At 42.7% G+C, this 17,842-nt stretch overlaps 1 long non-coding RNA gene across 1 annotated transcript in view; it reads right to left on the bottom strand.

Annotated features, from left to right (window-relative positions):
- Window positions 1–1,116: 1,116 nt before the first annotated feature.
- The window catches only part of LOC113180062 (uncharacterized), a 48,738-nt gene continuing 32,012 nt past the window's right edge, over window positions 1,117–17,842 (bottom strand). The window contains exons 3-4 of the long non-coding RNA XR_003300416.2: window positions 2,004–2,106; window positions 1,117–1,239 (exon numbers count right to left, since the gene is read on the bottom strand). This is a non-coding gene — a long non-coding RNA (uncharacterized LOC113180062). The remainder of the gene's footprint in view (window positions 1,240–2,003; window positions 2,107–17,842) is intronic.

Here is a 17,842-nt window from a genome sequence, read left to right as displayed (position 1 = left end):
ATATCATTATTCACTTTATTGATATAGAGCTAATTTTTAAAAAATATTTGTTTTTTAAAATATACCTTTTTAAAAATTTATATGTGGTGCTGAGAATCGAACCCATTGCCTCATACATGCTAGGCAAGCACTCTACCACTGAGCTACAACCCCAGCTCAGATAATATTTTTTTTAAATATTAATTTTTTTAGTTGTAGTTGGACACAATACCTTTATTTTATTTATTTATTTTTATGTGGAGCTGAGGATCCAACCGAGGGCCTCGCATGTGCAAGTGCTCTACCACTGAGCCACAACCCCAGCCCAACCAGCTAAATATTTTATTTATTATAATATTTATTTATTTATTTTAATATTTAAATATTTTTTTAAAATATTTTTGGTGTTGTTGTAGTAGGACACAACACCTCTATTTTATTTATTTATTTATTTTTCTGTGGTGCTCACACATGCTATGTAAGCATTCTACCACTGAGCTACAACCCCAGCCCTAGAGCTAATATTTTACTTAGACTTTTACTTCTATTATTTGTCATCTGATTAAAGGAGAAAAATGTGATTAAATCAATAGAGGTTGAAGAGGCATTCAATAACATTCAGCAGCCCTTCCTAATAAAATTTCTAAAGAAGAAAATATTTTAAATTTCCATCATATAATTCTTATGCTATTTTTAAAAATTTATTTTCATATACATTTCATATACATTTCTACCCCATATAGGTAGAAATGGGAAAAATAGCTTACTCATAATCGTATAATATGTATAATTGCATAATATATATGAAAATAAAATTTTAAAAATAGCATAAGAATTATATGATGGAAATTTAAAATCTTATTAAAAGTCTTAATCAAGAGATGAACAAATGGAAAGATATCTCATATTCTCGGCTAGAAAGCTTAATGTAATAAAAATGTAACATAATTCAAACTAGAATTTCAAAGGCTCCCATGACTTCTGGTAAACAAGACCAAAGGGCTTTACATGATATAAAAACATTCCACAAAGCTTCTGCAACCAAGGACAGCACAGTATCAGGATAGGAGTCGATGAATAGAACACTAGGACACAAAGGAAAAGTTCAGGATCACACTGTTCATATGACTGGGATAAATGACAAGGCGGGTATTTTATTTCATTTGTAAACATGCCCACTGGTTATCCATCTGAAGGCAAATGAAGTTGAATTCCTATCTCATACTGCATGTACAAATATATTCTGGATCAATGAAAGACCTAAATGTAAAAAACGAAACAAAAGGTGTTAAAATCTAGGAACACATGTATATACTCTAGGAAATAGCATCTAAGGCAATAAACCCAAAGCTACACATGAAATGTTAGATATCTATGGCTATATTAAATTAGAAATGAATGTATGCTAAACATACTATAAATAAGACAAAAAAGCAAATGTTCAATGTGGAGAGGAGGTTGAGTCAAATGATAGATGGATTAAATCTAAAGAGAATTAATAATATCTATAATGACTAATGAAGGGAGAAAAGACAAGGTTCAGAAATATGTGTATGGCAAAGTTCTATTTTTGTGAAATAGTTGATGAGCATGAAGAAAGGTATCAGAGGAGGGAGACCAGAACAGTCCAAACCAAACCAAAACCCAAAAGAATACTGGTAATGCATCCCTTGTATGAGGGATTTAAAGTGTGTGTGTGTGTGTGTGTAGACACATATGTGGATAAAATGATGGTCACTAAGTTATTTATGGTAATAGCTCAGTGTGTAGTAGGACCTCAAATGATTTTTGTTTCCCTTGATTTTTTTAATGTAGGATAAGATTTATATATTAGGGGAAAATGGGAAGTTTTTTTTTCTTCATTATGGAAGAACAATTTTTTTTTTTAAAAGGGAAAAAAAGAAGTCTGTTTATTCTTCAAATTAGCAGTGTTATACTCTCCTGATGGGCCCTTTTGCACCCTGCTTTAGTAAGGCACATCTGTCCCAGAGCCTACTTTGGAATATATAGGGAGGACTACTGACCACTAAGACCCTTGTGTCCACAGTGTGCTTATGAGCTCCAACCACTTCACACTTCACAATTTCATGGTGCATCTTCTGCGTCTCTGGCTTCTGCTCTGGGCCTCTTCCCAGGAATTTCAAGAGAGAGCGAGAGCAAGAGTGAGAGAAGGAGAAATGGGGTGGAGAAGGAGAGAAGAGAAGTGAAATGAGTGGAATGATGTTCAGATCCCCTTCCAGGGAAGAGGGATGCCCCCAGGGGAGTGTAGGGGTGGGATTCCAGTTCAGGGCATCAGCGCTTCTGTAGGTCAGACATGCACTTCATTACTGATCAACAAAACATGTCACTGATATGCCACCTTCAAAACCCCTGTACCCAGCATTTGGGACTGAATCGTTATCTTCCTGTTATGCACAGAAATTTTAAATATTCAGGAGACTCAGGAAAACAGGGTGATTTGCATCTGCTACCACAACATTCAAACCACTCTGCAAACATCTCCTGAGTACCTGCTGTGAGCAGGACAATAGGCTCCAAGGTTGCTGGGCAGAGATGGTTTCTATCCTCAGGGAGCTGAATGCCTATTTGTGGCTAGGCCAAAGTACTCAGAATAACACAGGCTGGAAAAGCTCACAGGAGTAAGGACCACCTAGAGCTAGGGACCTCATGGAGAATTTTCCAGAGGAGCTGCCAGTCTGATTTAATTCTGCAATCTTTGATGGACACATTACACTGGAAATAATTTGAGAGGGTGTTGATGGTGGCATTGGGTTATCAATAATTTACAAATGAACTCTTCATTTTGAGTTTGTAGAGGAAGCGTCAATAAACTTTTTCTATAAAAGGCTAAATAGTAAATATGGTCTTCCTCCCTTTTCAAAACACTTTAATATGGGCTGGGGATGTGGCTCAAGCGGTAGCTCGCTAGCCTGGCATGCGTGCGGCCCAGGTTCGATCCTCAGCACCACATACAAACAAAGATGTTGTGTCCGCCAATAACTAAAAAATAAATATTAAAATTCATTCTCTCTCTCTCACTCTGTCTTTAAAAAAATATTTAAAAATGTAAAAAACATTCTTAGCTCACAGGCTTTAGAAAAATAAGCCAAGGGCCGGATTCGGTCTGTAGCAGTAGTTCTCCAACCACTATTCTAGATAATTACTATTCTGATCTTGTTATTAACAATAATAACAATAACCCTTGTCAATATACTTTATATACAACCAGAAATATGAAAAATTGTGCTGTATACATGTAAGAAGAATTGTAATGCATTTATTAAAAAAAAGAAAAAAATTATTTTTTATTTTGGAAAAATTGTGCTGTATACATGTAAGAAGAATTGTAATGCATTTATTAAAAAAAAAGAAAAAAAATTAACAATAGCCTTTGGCTTAGCATGCAAGCATTGGGCTCTGCACTGTGGCCACATTATCACATGTACTTCTCTTAATACTCAGTGATCTAGGTACTATTTTTATACCTTTTGAAGGTGAATAATTGAAGGTCAGAGAAGTTAAGTAAGTTTCTCAAGGCCGAAGTCAGAAGTGGCAGAGGCTGAATCTAGGTCTTCTTGGTTTAAGCACATACTCTTAGCCACTGCGTCACACCAGCCACAGTGCTACCATGTGGAGGCATTAGGATGCTGGGGTGGTGTTTTCCTTGTAGGACGGCAAGGAATAACCATGAAACTAATGGGAAAATGCAGAAGTAGACTGAATCTGAGAAGACAAAGTTGATAAGGCACCTGATCCTGGCTTTCCAGTGGATTCACTGGACTCCCAGGTCCTTCTGTAGCTTAAAATCTTCATTTTATAATTTCGAAACCAAGGTACATTCGTGCTACCTATCCCCCTCTCACCTCTACTCTGATAAAGAGCTCTTTGGGGGGTACTCTTAGTAGCTTCTACTCATTCAGTGTATACATGGTTCCATTCAGTTAGAATCTGATATGTAAAAGATTGCAATGAATAGTCTTTCTTTTAAAAAACTAGGAAAATAGCTGGGAGTGGTGGCACACACCTGTAATTCTAGCAGCTCAGGAGGCTGAGGAAGAAGGGTCATGACTTCAAAGCCAGCCTCATCATCTTAGTGAAGCACTAAGCAACTCAGCAAGACCCTGTCTTTAGATAAAACATTAAGAAAAGCCTGATGGATGTGGTTCAGTGATTAAGCCCCCTGGGTTCAATGCCTGGTATAAAAAAAAAGTGGAAAAAAAGCTACCAGCTGGGAATGTACACCTCCTTTTTTTTTTTTTTTTATTCTATCAATTGCAAATTCAGAGAGGACATTAAAATGCAGGGAAGAAATTAAATACATTTTTTCCTAGGATTAGTTATTTTGTAATAAAATTCAATCAACTAAAACATCACATGAAAGAGAGGCATTTTCTCAAGGATTATTTTCCCAAGACTGGGTCCTGCCTTGGTTGAAGCCATGACAGGTCTGCCCCTCAAGGACAGTACAGGGCCTGTGGGTTAATGTTTGCAATTCCTTAGCACAGAACAAGGAATCCCAAAGTGCTGGCTGTTACTACAATCTCCATAAATCTACTCAGCTGGAATGAGCAGCAGCTGGGGGCTTCCTGTGTAGGAATGGTGAAAGCAGCTGGCCTGAGACACTGCTTAGGGTCTCCAGAGGGGGAATGAGAGAGCAGGGACAAAGCAAATACCACCAAGCTCACACTGGGGAAAGTGGAGTGTTGGGAAAATCCACTTTAAAACTGAGAAGCAGACCAAGAAAGCTGTAACCCAGTTCCAGCAAGGCTGTTTTTCCGGGGGACACAAGCCAGCAGTTGGGGGGTTCCTCAGGATGCCTTTTCACAGACCCTTGGAGGGCCTTGAGACTCTTTTGGTGGTTATGAGAGATTAAAACTATTTCCATAACAACACCATGTATGTGTGAACATTTGCACTATTGGTGCAAAAGCAAATGTGGATATAAGCTTGTCAGCACCTTTGGTTGAATCAGGACTGAAGCTGCAAATCTTACTAGTGGTCTTGGTCTTCACTGCTGTATACTCACAGAAAAAAGGAGGGGGGACAAAAAAGTTCAGTTTCAAATAAAAATGTTCTTGATGAATCAGTAAAATTATCATTTGCATGAAATCTCTGCTCCCAAATCAGAATCTTTTACTATTCTGTTATGAAAGAGGATGTATGCAGAAAGCACCCATGCTGTATACTGGAAAAGCACCCTGCGGGTGCACTACCAGCTGATCTAGCCATTTTTATGCAGCATCAATTTTTACTCAAAAGAATGACTGACATGCAAACTTTAGTTGCATGCTAACTCTTATAATTGACTGACAATTTTCTAAATTTGGGTGAAGTGTATATTCACTATTATGAGCCAAAATGGAGCAGCAGCAACTGGATTACCACTACTTCACCCCCAAGAAAGTGGAAAAAAAAAAGTAAGCCAGACACATTAAAAAGACAATGGTCTTCAATATTGGGCAACTGGCAGATCAGGCTGGTGAATCCTGAGAGAAGAAATACAACCAAGGCATCTTAGCTTCCTATCAGGAGTATCCAGGCCATCGTGTGGAGAGGGAACCCAAACAGAACCAGAGATCTCCCTGAGTTGAGGAAAGAGTTATTCAGGGAAGTCAAGATGACTAGAATCCACAGGCCAAAGTACTGAAGAGGAGAGAGCTATTCAGAGAGAAATCACTTCAGTGGTCTGCAAAGTGTTCTTCAACAAAGCATTGAGCTAGACCCACAGGCCTGTGCAGAAATCTCTGTCCCCATTAAAATATTTAAGGCAAAAGTAAAATATTTAAGGCAAAAGATTTGGAGGATCATTTAGGGCACAAGGACTCTATGGGGTTTTGTCCTTCACCCCTGCCCCTCTCATCTCTGAGGACAGACCTGTGGCTCGGTAAAAGGCAGGATGAAGGGAAGGTCTTCTCTGCCTGCATCTGACACTCCACTGCTGTGCCATCAGCACAAGTGTTCTGAGGGTCTCCCTGGGTTGCCCTCACCTGGTGCCTATGTGAATGGATTTGTGAAGTTTGCACTGTGAGGTCCCTTACTTTAAGCCCCAAGAGTGGCCTAGATATGTGTTTCTATGTTTCTGTTGTTGTTGTTTGTTGGTTTTTTTTTTTTGTAAAATTTGTAGAGAATTACATAATTTTCAAAGGAGACCCCAAATTACATAAACTTCAGTGCTTATGAAAACCATGTCCTCCTTTTATAAGGACATTTCTTACTCCTAGATCCCTGTTTGGGGACTGTGTGCCCTTTATGTAACATAAAAAGTCCCACTAAAAAACTAGCGGGGTTTTACTCATTTCTCTGTTTAATGAATGTGCTCTGTATGCTGGTCATGTGATGGCCTGCGACCAGCTCTCTGTACCAGGGATGAAAATTACAGTTGTGTCCTGTCTTTAGGGATTCTTCAGTCTAACAGGGGAAAAGCGGGAAGTGATTATCTAGACAGTGATTTAGCTAACTTTGTAGTTAGTGCACTTGAGGAGTAGAGTGTACACTGTGAACAAGGACAGGAGGGCCCCCTACTCTCCTGGAGGGTGGTAGTCAGGGTAGCTTTTCCAGGGACGTGACATTTGAGTAAAACTGTGAAAAAGACCAGAGGGTGGGTATGGGGAGGAATGACTTCCAGACAGCATAAGCACTGGTGGAGAAGGCTCCAGCATGCTGGGAGTTTGAGCAGCCCAGAGGAGGAGGCGGGGCTCAGCTCCTTAGTAGGAGTCAGGCCCACAAGCCCTTGCCAGCTGGTATTAAGGATTTTGACTTCTCAAGTTTTCCTTTTTGGAAAGACACAAGGTTAGAACTAGACTGCTTTGGGTAGGGTTTCAGCCCAAATCATAGGCTCTTTTCACAATTCTCTGTAATTCTGCTTACATCAAAGTCAAAATTGCCTGCATCTGGAGAGTCACTGTATCCAAGCCAAATTACAGACACCATTCTTGGAGTGTTCAATGGCAACTCACTACTTCCTCTCTACAACACTGACTGTGAAGGTTCAGCCAGAGCTGGTTCTGACAAGGTCAGAGGAAGTTGGGCACCAAGCTGTGGTTGATACATGGACAGCTACAGACATCACTGAAATGACCACACTTCAGAGGGAACCCAGCAGCCTCATGAACCTGCGAGGCGATGCTGGCACCCAGCATATACTGCCCCCAGCCTTGAGCTAAGATGGCTCATGTGGGTGAGCATGCTCCCTGACACCAGGACAGAATGCCTGCAAAACTGTTTTCTGGAAGGAAGCAGCTGCCCACAAAACCTCCGGCAACTTCCAGAACCTGAAATGCCCACAGAGTCACCACTTTAAGAGACATGTCCTGTGCCTTTCAGGTAAGCAAAAGCACCTTTCTTCAGGATCAGCTCAGGGCAGATGGTGAGATCCTGTGAAATTCTGTCTGCATTGTGCTGGGCACTGTGCCTCTGGGCATTTGTAGATACATCATCAATTCCACCCTCACATGTAGTAGTGGGTAGATAATGTCCCAGAATGAACTATGGCCTCTTGGTTTGAGCTTTAGTTTCTATTCACAAGGTGTTACATTCTTCATCCAAATATAATTGAAAAGCAATATAAATAGTTTCTGTTGCCTCCTGAAAAACATAAGGGAATTATGTATCCATCAAGCACAGCAAAATGCTTAGAATTCTGTGCACCTATGTACCTGTCCTCATCCTCCCTCATTGGAGTAGAGCAGCTGCTCCAAGATCTCAATTACTTTTCTCAAAAGTCACCCAAACTCTGAGGGAACTACCCTCTCTCCTCTCACCTGTCCCTTTTTTCTTCCATTGGTCATCTGTTTAACCTTCTTCATTTGTTCATTTCTCCAGGCACAGCCTCTAACTTGGAGATGGACCAGAGCCTCTTTCCAAAGGTCTCTGGCCACAGAACCACATGATTAAGTTTTGTAAAGCCTTTAATATTTGGGAGGGGAAAGAGGAGAAAAAGGCCCGGATCTTGCAGGAATCCTCACTAGGCCAGCAGGTATAGGCATCTCCTGGAGTTTGGGTCTTGTGCCTACTTCACACCTGCCAGCAAGGCAGCTGCTGGCAGGGCAGGAGCTCTTCCACCAGGAGGAGAGGCAGGGGGCAGCTGGGGCCATCCTCTTCTCATCCAAGTGTGCAGGCCAACTGCAGATTACAGGAGACAAATGTCCCCAACTCTCTACTGAGGGACTCAGAGTGTTCAGGCAAGACATAAAAGGACTCCTTGGGCAGACGAATCTAAGTCACTGATTCTTTTTCCATTGGGGAGGAGAAGAAATAACTTATTTCCTTCCATGTCTCTGTGGATAGCAAGCAGGGGGCAGCTGTGATTTGGTTTAGACTCTCCCTTCTCTGAATGCCCTGCTTCCCTTTCACCTTCCCCTCAATCTGGGGAACACTTTTGTGTCACTGTCTCTTGTTTCCTCCCTCCCCTTCCTATCATTCTTTTCACCAAGGAGACTGGGTTTAAAATTTCTCTTTGAGCTCATCAGGTGCATAGAAGACTCATCTGGGTAACTTTTGTAAAAAGGACCCCCTCTTTCTAAACCATTTAAATGAGTATCTCAAGGGTAGGGCTGGGGCATCGGCATGGCTTTGAAAAGTTTCCTCTACGAGATTTTTTAAGAGGGAGCCAGGGTGGAGAACACAGAAACCTGGAGATGTTGGTATTGGAGGCACCTTAGGATTCATGGGGAGTCCAGGCCTCCGGGGGACGCTCACAGAGCTGGGGATTGATACTCTAGACACAGGGGCTGTGCTTGGCTTAGCAAAGAAGGCTGGTATGGACAGGAGTTGTAGGGCCTTGAAACCTGTAGGGCAGCAACTTTTAAGGCCAAACCAACCTGGCACCTTTATCTCCCCTCTCCCACCCCCTGACATCCCACCTCTTCCAGAGGCACCACAGAGAATAGAGCACATGGCTGGACCATCACAACGCCAGCTTTCATGAACCTCCCTGCTGCTCTGACTGGGTTTCCAAACCTAAGAAATTTTTGGCAAGTTATTAATCCCTATTAAGTCATTAATCTCAATTAACTCATTGCTTAATCAAGCAGTGCAAAACAAAAAGGGAGCCCATTCAAATGAAAATTGCTCTTGGGGCATAGACAGGCTGTAAGGCCTTTGTGAACCAACAGCAGTCAGGGGTCAGAGTTCTGCTTGTGTTTTTGCCAAGACCTGCTTAGAGCACAAGATTTCATGTCACTAAACCACAGCTGATGAACGGGCTGCTCCAGTTACAGGGCATTTAATATATATATGGGTAATTACGGGTAATTTTCAAAGAATTGGAAAAAAATATATATCCAAATTTAAAACTTCACTGAATAGTCTATAATTTCTCTTTGCTACAAATTGCATTTCAGGTTTGTACCCTACCATTAAGTATTGCATTTTGAATGCTGATTAGAATCACACAGCAGTGTAAATGGTAATAACAGGCACTCAATAAGTAGTTATTAAGTAAATAAAAATGTTTCCAAGATTCTGAGCTGGGGCACCAGTGGTTACTTTGTTGCTTTTTATTAACACATGTTCATTGTGGCAGGTTGAGAGTTGTAGAAAAACAAGGAAGTCAACTTGAGATCAACATTAAGAAGGGTCCTGGGTTTGTATTTCTACTTTTTATTTTTTTGTCCCGAGACATGGCTGGACCATGACTTTTCCTAAAGTACATTTGCATAGCTTTCAAGAAGAAAAATCTCTACTATCAAAATAAGTGAGGTGGGGCATTTGGCCTTGATAAGCCTTAGGTCTCTGTGGTAGATTTTGCTGGTGCCCTGCCTGGATCCCCTAAACCTTGGGCACCCTTCCCCCAATTGCTGTGTGTGCTGGATGCTGGTGGCCCCCAAGTTGTCCACTTTTCTAGAGACTTGCCTTTGACCAGAAGGGAGCTACCACTGTGAAAGCCTGGGAATCAGGGAGCTCTTGCCCTTATCCAGGGGCAGGTCACAGCCAATGACTGATTGATTCTGGATACAAAACCTGATCTCCTGGCCTCAGTATGGAACAACTTTTTGGGGTCACTTTTGCTCCAGAGCATTCCATAGAAACCAGACCGAGGCTAGACTTCAATTGAAACTACCTCTTAAGCATCTTCCTCTGCCTCATCCTACTACCTTGATTATCTTACAAATTTCCCTGGGGGTCACTTCTGTAGAAATTGCTGGCTCAGGCTCTGCTCCTACAGTACCTGACCATTGGCAGGCCCTTTTGGTTCTAGCTCTCTAGGACCAAAGTATGAGTTGAGAGTCTTCCTACCCAAAGTGTGGTCCATGGCCCAGCACCTCGCATCACCTGGAACCTTGAAAGCAAGCAGAATCTCAGACCTCAAAGAAAACCTACTGAGTTTGCTTCTGCATTTTAACAAGATCCCAAGAAGGTTGTTAAGCACCTTGGAGTTTGAGTTGATGAGCCTAGATCATCAGTATTACCGGGGGGGGCTAGCTGTGAAATAGAACAAGTAGTAGAGGGGGATTCTTTGCTCTGATTTCCATGGAAGCCTCTGGAGGTTGAATAAATAGGGAAGATTGTGTAAGGAGTTCTAAGGCTCAGAACTGTATCCCTGCAGACAAGCTGAAGAATACCTTTTTTGAGGTAAGCATGTGAGGAGTTGACAAGGAAGAGGGGTTCATTCTAGGCAACGAGGAGGAGTGGTTTCTGAACAGGGAGGATTGGGGTATCATATGCGGTTTCTAATTTCTATCCTGCCATCAATTCATGAGCTGGCCTGGGGCAAGTCTCTCAGCTGAGTTTTCTGTCCCTTCATATGTGATGTATGGGATTTGGGCAAGTTGATCTAAAAGATGACCTACAGATTTCATGCTGTGTGGGTCTGAGAAGAATATGAAAAACGACCTCTATAACTACTAGGCCAAGCCTTAGGCAGAGAGGACAGATATTTAGGGCTTGTGAGTAAATTCCATGTCAGTGCATCAAACTTTTTATGAGAAACACAGAGGGACAGACAGAGACAGACAGAGACACAGAAGTGAGGTGTTTGGTTGAAATCAAAGTGGGCACTTACTGGGAGGTACATGAAGGGGACATGGGAAACAAGGGCTGCAAGTCTCCCAGCTTGTAGGACCAAATGTCATGGGTACGAATGGGCCTGATGTCAAGGAAAATTCACTGTCAAGTCACATCTTCTTCTGTACAGCAGTGTGCTGCCCAGAGCCTGCACAAAGAGGTCATCAGTGTACCCTGCAGCTACATCTGCCTGCTCAGATTCCATGTGCTCAATGGAGAGGGCTATTTCCGAACAAACTGGAGCTGGTGATGTCGCCTTCGTGGTTTTTTCCCTTGGAATTTCCCTTCTTTGCCTCAGATGCCCAGACTTCTTAGGAACCCCTCAAGGTGGTGTCTGATCAAGGCTGAGCCCCGATCAACAGCGGCTTGTGTTCAAGAGCTTTCCCCAACCCTTTTGCTTCCATCAAACTTTTAGGTTAGTTTCCTCTCCTGTGCCTTCTGAAGCCAGGAGTCATCTATGACCATTTAAAATTTCAATTCAAATTAATTAAAATTCAATAAAGATACAGTTCCTCAGTCTCACTAGCCATATTTCAGGTGATCCAATGCTGTAGGTGGTTAGTGCAGGCATATTGACAGTGCAGATATAGTATTCCCATCATCACAGAAAATTCTACTGGACAGTGCTGCTCTTTACTACTCCCAAGCTTTATTTACTTGGCAAAATACTTATAAGCATATTAGCATTCAAAGAGGGGGACATTTCAGAATGCTTGGGTTCTGCCTCCTGGGTCTCCTCCTCTGGCACTTCCTCTTTTCATATCTGCCTTCAGACACCATCTGCTGCTCTCTGAACATTTGGGCTGCAGGGTCTCTGTACCACTCCTCCCAGGCCCCTCATCAGCACAGATAATTAAGCCTACCTTTCTCCACTGGGCTGAAATCCCCAGTATAGACTCAGGATGGCTTTCAGAGCAGCTTCTTGGGCATCCTATTAGCCACAATAGCTATAACTTTTCAAAACATTGGAATCAGAATCGAGGATTTAAAATCCCCAAGGGCATGAGGCCCCCAAACCATTTTCTGCTTGCCTTTTCCATATCCGAAGTCTTGGTATGGAGATCTCAGTCTTGAAGTTGAGAGCGAAGGCTATCAGCACCAGTTTCCCTGCCTTTCACCTGGCCAATGGAATGTCTCTCTTAGGCCTAACTCCCTTGCAATAATGATAACTGTTGTCAGGTGCAGTGGTGCATGCCTGTAATCTCAGAGACTCAGGAGGCTGAGGCAGGAGTATCACAAATTCAAAACAAGCCTCAACAAATAACAAGGCCCTAAGCAACTTAGTGAGCCTCTGACTCAAAATAAAAATATAAAAAGGGTTGGGGATGTGTTTCAGTAGTTAAGTGCCCCTGGATTCAATCTCTGATACCAAAATAAATAAATAGATAAAATTTTAAAATAATGATAGCTGTTGCTCTTGAATACCACCTATGGAACAGGTGCACACATTATCTCATTTAAGTATAATTGGACTATTTCATGAATTTGGTATTGGGATTGTTTTGTTCATGGATAGTTCCTATAATCTCCATTGGGGTCAATTTAGTTATTAAGGTAGGGATAGAAGAAGGCACTAAACACATTTCAAGGCTTTTTCAGAGATCTCCTATTTAATCCTTGCAAAACCTTGAGTATGAGTCAGGCAGCTGTTACCCATGTGAGTGTCCCCACCTCAAGGTTAGCACTGTCACCTGGGTCTCTGTACAATAGTGATAGTAGTAATAAGAAATGATGTTTCACAGTTGTTTACTACTTGATAATTTTCTTGAATTATGAACTATTTTGAACATACACAAAAGCAAAAATAACACCCAACTCTCCACCACCAGATTTAACAAATGTAAATATTTACCATATCAATTTCAGACTTAAAAAATATAGATACAACTGTAGTATCCTTTGAATACTTCCCCAATTTTATTTTCCTTCTTCCTTCCCAAATGAAATGTTTCTTCTTATTTGGTGTGTTTATTTCTCAAATACATATTAATTCTTTTACTGGTATGTGTGTATCCAGTAAACAATTTATAGTATTTGTGCATGCTTAAAATTTACATAAGAGATTCTATACATTCTATACTTTGTTTTTACTCAGCATTGTGTATTCAAGATTAAATCATATTGATACTTGTTAAATCAAGTTCATTCATTTTATCTGCTACATAATATTCCATTGCATGAATGACTCATGATTTTATTTATTCATTCTGCTGTTAGACATTTAGATTCTTTTCATTTTTTCATTATTAACAAACAGTGTTGCAAAGGGCATCCTTTTATGTCTCTACTACATGCTCAGGAGTTCTGAGGTTTGTGCATCTTCAGCATTCACAGCTGATCCACATGGTCTCACAATGAACCCTCACCCAGCCTCAGTGCATCACATGGCTGAGGTGTCAATGAAGTTAGACACGAGGAGGCTCATGGAAGTTGCAACTCTTCCAGGGCAGGTCAACTGGCTCCCGGGGTGCTAACATGTTTGCTTAGTCCAGCATCAACTGATACAAGTTCCAGGGGGTAGCTATAGACTTTCTTCTTGTGTAGTTTGGGGCAAGTTGTCTTTACTTGCCAGGTCCCAGCTTCTTGTAGTACTGGGAATTCTACCATTTATTGCATAGTACTGTCCTAAAGATGAGATGAATGTATATATAAAGCATTCAGCTCAGAGTCTGGCAGGTAGCAAGGGTCCAATCTGTATGATTTAAACTGAAAATGAGAAATACTAAAAAAATTTAAATGAAAATAATGGATCATATGGTCATTTAGTTCCCCAAATGTGACATCATTGTTTCCATTTCCCTCACCACTGTTCTGAAACTAGCGTGATTATATATTATGAGCTCGTTGGGATTGCACAGTTAGCAGCTTCTATGATGGATGATATGAACTAGGAATGGAGCCCAGAAAGGCCACAGGACAGAATTCACTGTTGTAAGAATAATGCATTTTGTTAAACAATATGCCAGAGAAGGACCTTGGGTGCCACCAGAACACAAACATGTCTATTTTAAAATTTACCTAGCTTTTCCCTATAAAGAACAGCTCTTTGAAATTTGGTTTTCCTCATCTGCACAGTGAGGGGCCTGAATGGAGATCTTTAAGGGTATTTCTAGATTTAAAATGAAATCACTTAATAGTATTAGTTTATTCAAGGTAATTTATATTTAGGCACAATTACTGTTTCCCTCCTGGGTGTATGCCCTATGAGCCTTTAGCTGAGTGTAGATTATTCCAATGAATTTATTTAATGATACTTGCTTTCAAGTTTCTTGTCCTAATTTTGTTTGAATATAAGTTAAAATCCTTTTGAATGATGCTTGGGTTTCTTGTTTCCTGAAATTATATGCGAAGAACATATAAGACAGCAGACAGGGCCCAGGTTTCAGAATTAGACACTGTGGGTTTGCCATATGCAAGCTGTGTGACTTAAGTAAGCTGCATTACCTCTCTGAGCTTACAATCTCACCTGAGAGTGAAATAACCTGAGTGTGGAAATAACCTGCTTCATAATGCCATGGTAAAGAGTCCATGAGATAATAAAATACGTGAAACAACAGGAACTCAGAAATATTAGCTTCCCTCCTCTTATGCTTCTCTTGCCAAATAAGGCTGCTGCCCTGTGCACTTGAATTGAAAATCAAAACTCAGAACTATTTTCTTCTCCCTCCGATGGCTTTAAATGCATTCATTGGCTTAGAAAGAGGAGCCTTTATCATCTGTGGTTCTCTTCTCTTTTCCACGAGTGCCAATTCCTCTGCAAACCACAGCGCTTCATTTTGTGGCTGAGTTTCATAACGTACCAGTTGATGTGGGTATTTCCCATCCTTGGAAACTGCCCAGGGACAGTTTTCTCTGGGGGTTTCTCAAAACTGCTGAATTATGATTCTTTTGGCCAAAGCCCCTTCTATAGGATTTGGAGTGAGCTTGTGGTTTGGCAGATGCTATCTTAGCAGGAGACATCCTCCCATAAAATGGATGTCCCACTGAATCTGCCAGTGTGATGTGCCCAAGCCCCAGCAGAGACTGACAGGTTGGGTGCAGCACAGCCCCTCCCCCTCCCACCAGGTGATTCTGCTGCAATAAAACCCTCAGGAATCAATCAAGCTGTCAATCCAGATGGCCTCTGGGGGAGGGCCGGGGGCCACAGGTGGATGGATGGGTAATGAAGCTCCCGGAGCCTTCTTCCACACATGGATAATACATGAGGCGACATTCAATCACCCCCCTATGCAGCAGTCGGGAGCAGAAACGGCTAACTATGCCCTGAACTACAACTTGAAGATTGCTCAAGTGACGCTGGAGCTGAACGGTGACCCTGGACTGGTTCCCAGTACATTATTCCGGCGGTGGCCAGAGAAGATTTCCTAGGGACTGGGTTAAATAAGCCAACATTCTTCTTCCCTGGTGCAGAAATTGATGGCAGCAGGCCGCCAGGCTTCTGTCCCTGAGTAATGGCACAGGGGCACCTCCTCAATCCTGTCCAACACTGGCAGAGGCTGGCGTAGGGGGGAAGTCAGGCATGAGTAGGTCAGACAAGAACAAGACTGATGGGGGCATTATTTTAGGCTACCAGTGGGACCAGAACTCTGGGAGGGTGGATAGACAGTAGCCGTTTCAAGGAGAGCTGTGTTTCATTATTGTTGGTGGCTGCAGTGACCTCCTTGGAGCAGTGTGGCTGCCTTGGCCTGCCTAGAGCTACCGTTCACCTATTCATCCTAGTCCACAGGGGCCCAGCTGATCCTTTCAGCCCTGGAAACATGTACACCCACAAGAGGGAGAAGGGGGCAAGTCCTGTGCCTTCAGGGCAAGTGGGACCTTGGAGGGAATGTCTTATATTTTTTGTGGTTTTTCTCTTTCTGGTTTGTTCTCTGAGGTCAGAGCTCGGAGTGGTTGGCAGAGGGGTGGGGGAACACTATTGTAGGGGCCGGGAAGAAGGTGTGTGAACTTGCAGCAGTGAGGATGAATGTCGTCTATGAGGGGTGGTGGTGCAGGTTTAGCAAGACCTGGGCATGTTGCATGGACATGTCAAAGTTCACATGTCGCAAACAAATTCCTCAGAACCAAGACTTCCCCCAGGTCTGCCCCACCCCAGTCCTCCTCACAGGAGGAGTGAACACGGAACTCCATTCTCCTAGTAACTCCAGCCAAACCCTTTAAAATCATTCTGACCCTTCTCCTCTCAGACGGTCTTGTTACTTCTCCAGGAATTTCACCATCCAGCTGGAAATCCTATCTGTTGTTTTTCAGCCAGTCTCCTTGCCTCAGGTATGGCCCCTGTCCAACTACCCTCCATCCTGCATCCCAAGTGTTCTTCTAGAACATGCCATTTCCCTTTTAAATTCTCCAAATGATTCTCTGCACTCTGAGGATAAACCAAAATCTGCTTTACATGGAGCATATAATGCTTTTTGTAATATGACCTCTTCTTACTTTCCAGGTTCCTCCTTTCCTATTGTCCCCCACCCCCACGCTTGCCTCCACCAACATGCCATCCAGACCATACACTTGTTCATTTTGATCAGCAACTCATTCATCAAACATTCACTGAATGCTTACTGTGCACTAAATCCTGTTTCAGGGTACAGTGAATTTAGGGGCCAATGGTAAGAGGTAGGAGTCTGAGATGAATCCCTGGATGAGTGTCTGTCTGGGTGGCCTAAAAATCACAGGGATAAGACTGCAGGGCTACAGGAGTGATGATGAATTCAACACAGGCATGTGGAATTGGAAGGGTCTCACAAGTATTTGGATAAATGGGCTGGGCACCCAGAAGTCTGTGCTGGTTTTATGGGCAGATGGTCTTTGAGCCAAGGGAGGGACTGAGATCATCCAGGGAGAATGAAAAGGGAGAGGACAGAGGATCAATCTCTCAGCATCAAAAGGGGACAGGTGAGGGTAAAGGTATCTGCAAGGGAGACCAAGAGCAGCCAGGAGCTGCAAAGAGAAGGAAAGAATGGAATAGACAGCTTCTCAGACTTCAATGTACATGCACATCACGTGGGGATGAAGGGAGGGCTTTGTAAAGGTGCAGATTCTGCCTTCTAGATGAGATTGGGCCTGAGAGTCTGCATCTCCACAAAGGTCCAGTGCTGCTGCTGCAGTGGTCTGTGGTGACCTGGAATAGCAAGATCATTGGAGCAATGAAGGAAGAGGCTCTTCAGAAGAAGAAGGTGTTGGCCCTGCGACTGTTCACTTGACACTTGCTTGACTAATGTAGCAGCAGAGACTAGGAGGCCCGAGCCTCCTGGATTGAGGAATTCCAGGCCAGGAAGACCCTGATGATAACAATCAGGATGACTTGGGGCAGGTGATGCCATGGGTTCTGGGTTCCATTCTGGGATTTGAAAGGCATGCTTTTTCCACAAGGCCTTCTGCTGGAATGTGCATGTCCCTGGGGCCCTCAAGCAGAGCAGGAGAGTCCTCTCCATTTTCTGATCAGATCGGAGCTATCTGAGCTGACCTCTAGTAAATGCAGTATAGCCAGGTGGGCACTCTGCAGACTTTCCCTGTCCTGTCACCGAGTCTACACAAATGTGTGAGCTGCTTCTCTGCACTAATGCAATCCTCTAGACACCCACGTCAGGGACTTCCTTGGCTGCAGTACAGATGGACCAGGCACCCGTGGGAGGCCACAGTGTGAATTCCTCTTGCAAGACAACTCCACATCTGAGAAAGATCCAGGACAGTCCGGGTGGAGGGGGAACACCCTATTCTAACCTTCTCTGGCTCTAGGTCACATTCCTCACTAAGTCACTCAAAGCACCCCACAGTTCGACTTTCTTCTCTCCCACATCTTCCTGAGGCTTGGTTTTGATTTCCCTGGTCCTCCTCTCCTTTAGCCACAAGAATCAACTTCCTT

This window comes from Urocitellus parryii, chromosome 6, assembly GCF_045843805.1.
Source record: "Urocitellus parryii isolate mUroPar1 chromosome 6, mUroPar1.hap1, whole genome shotgun sequence".
Taxonomy (NCBI): Eukaryota; Metazoa; Chordata; class Mammalia; order Rodentia; family Sciuridae; genus Urocitellus; species Urocitellus parryii.
This window is presented reverse-complemented; position numbering and strand designations above follow the sequence as displayed.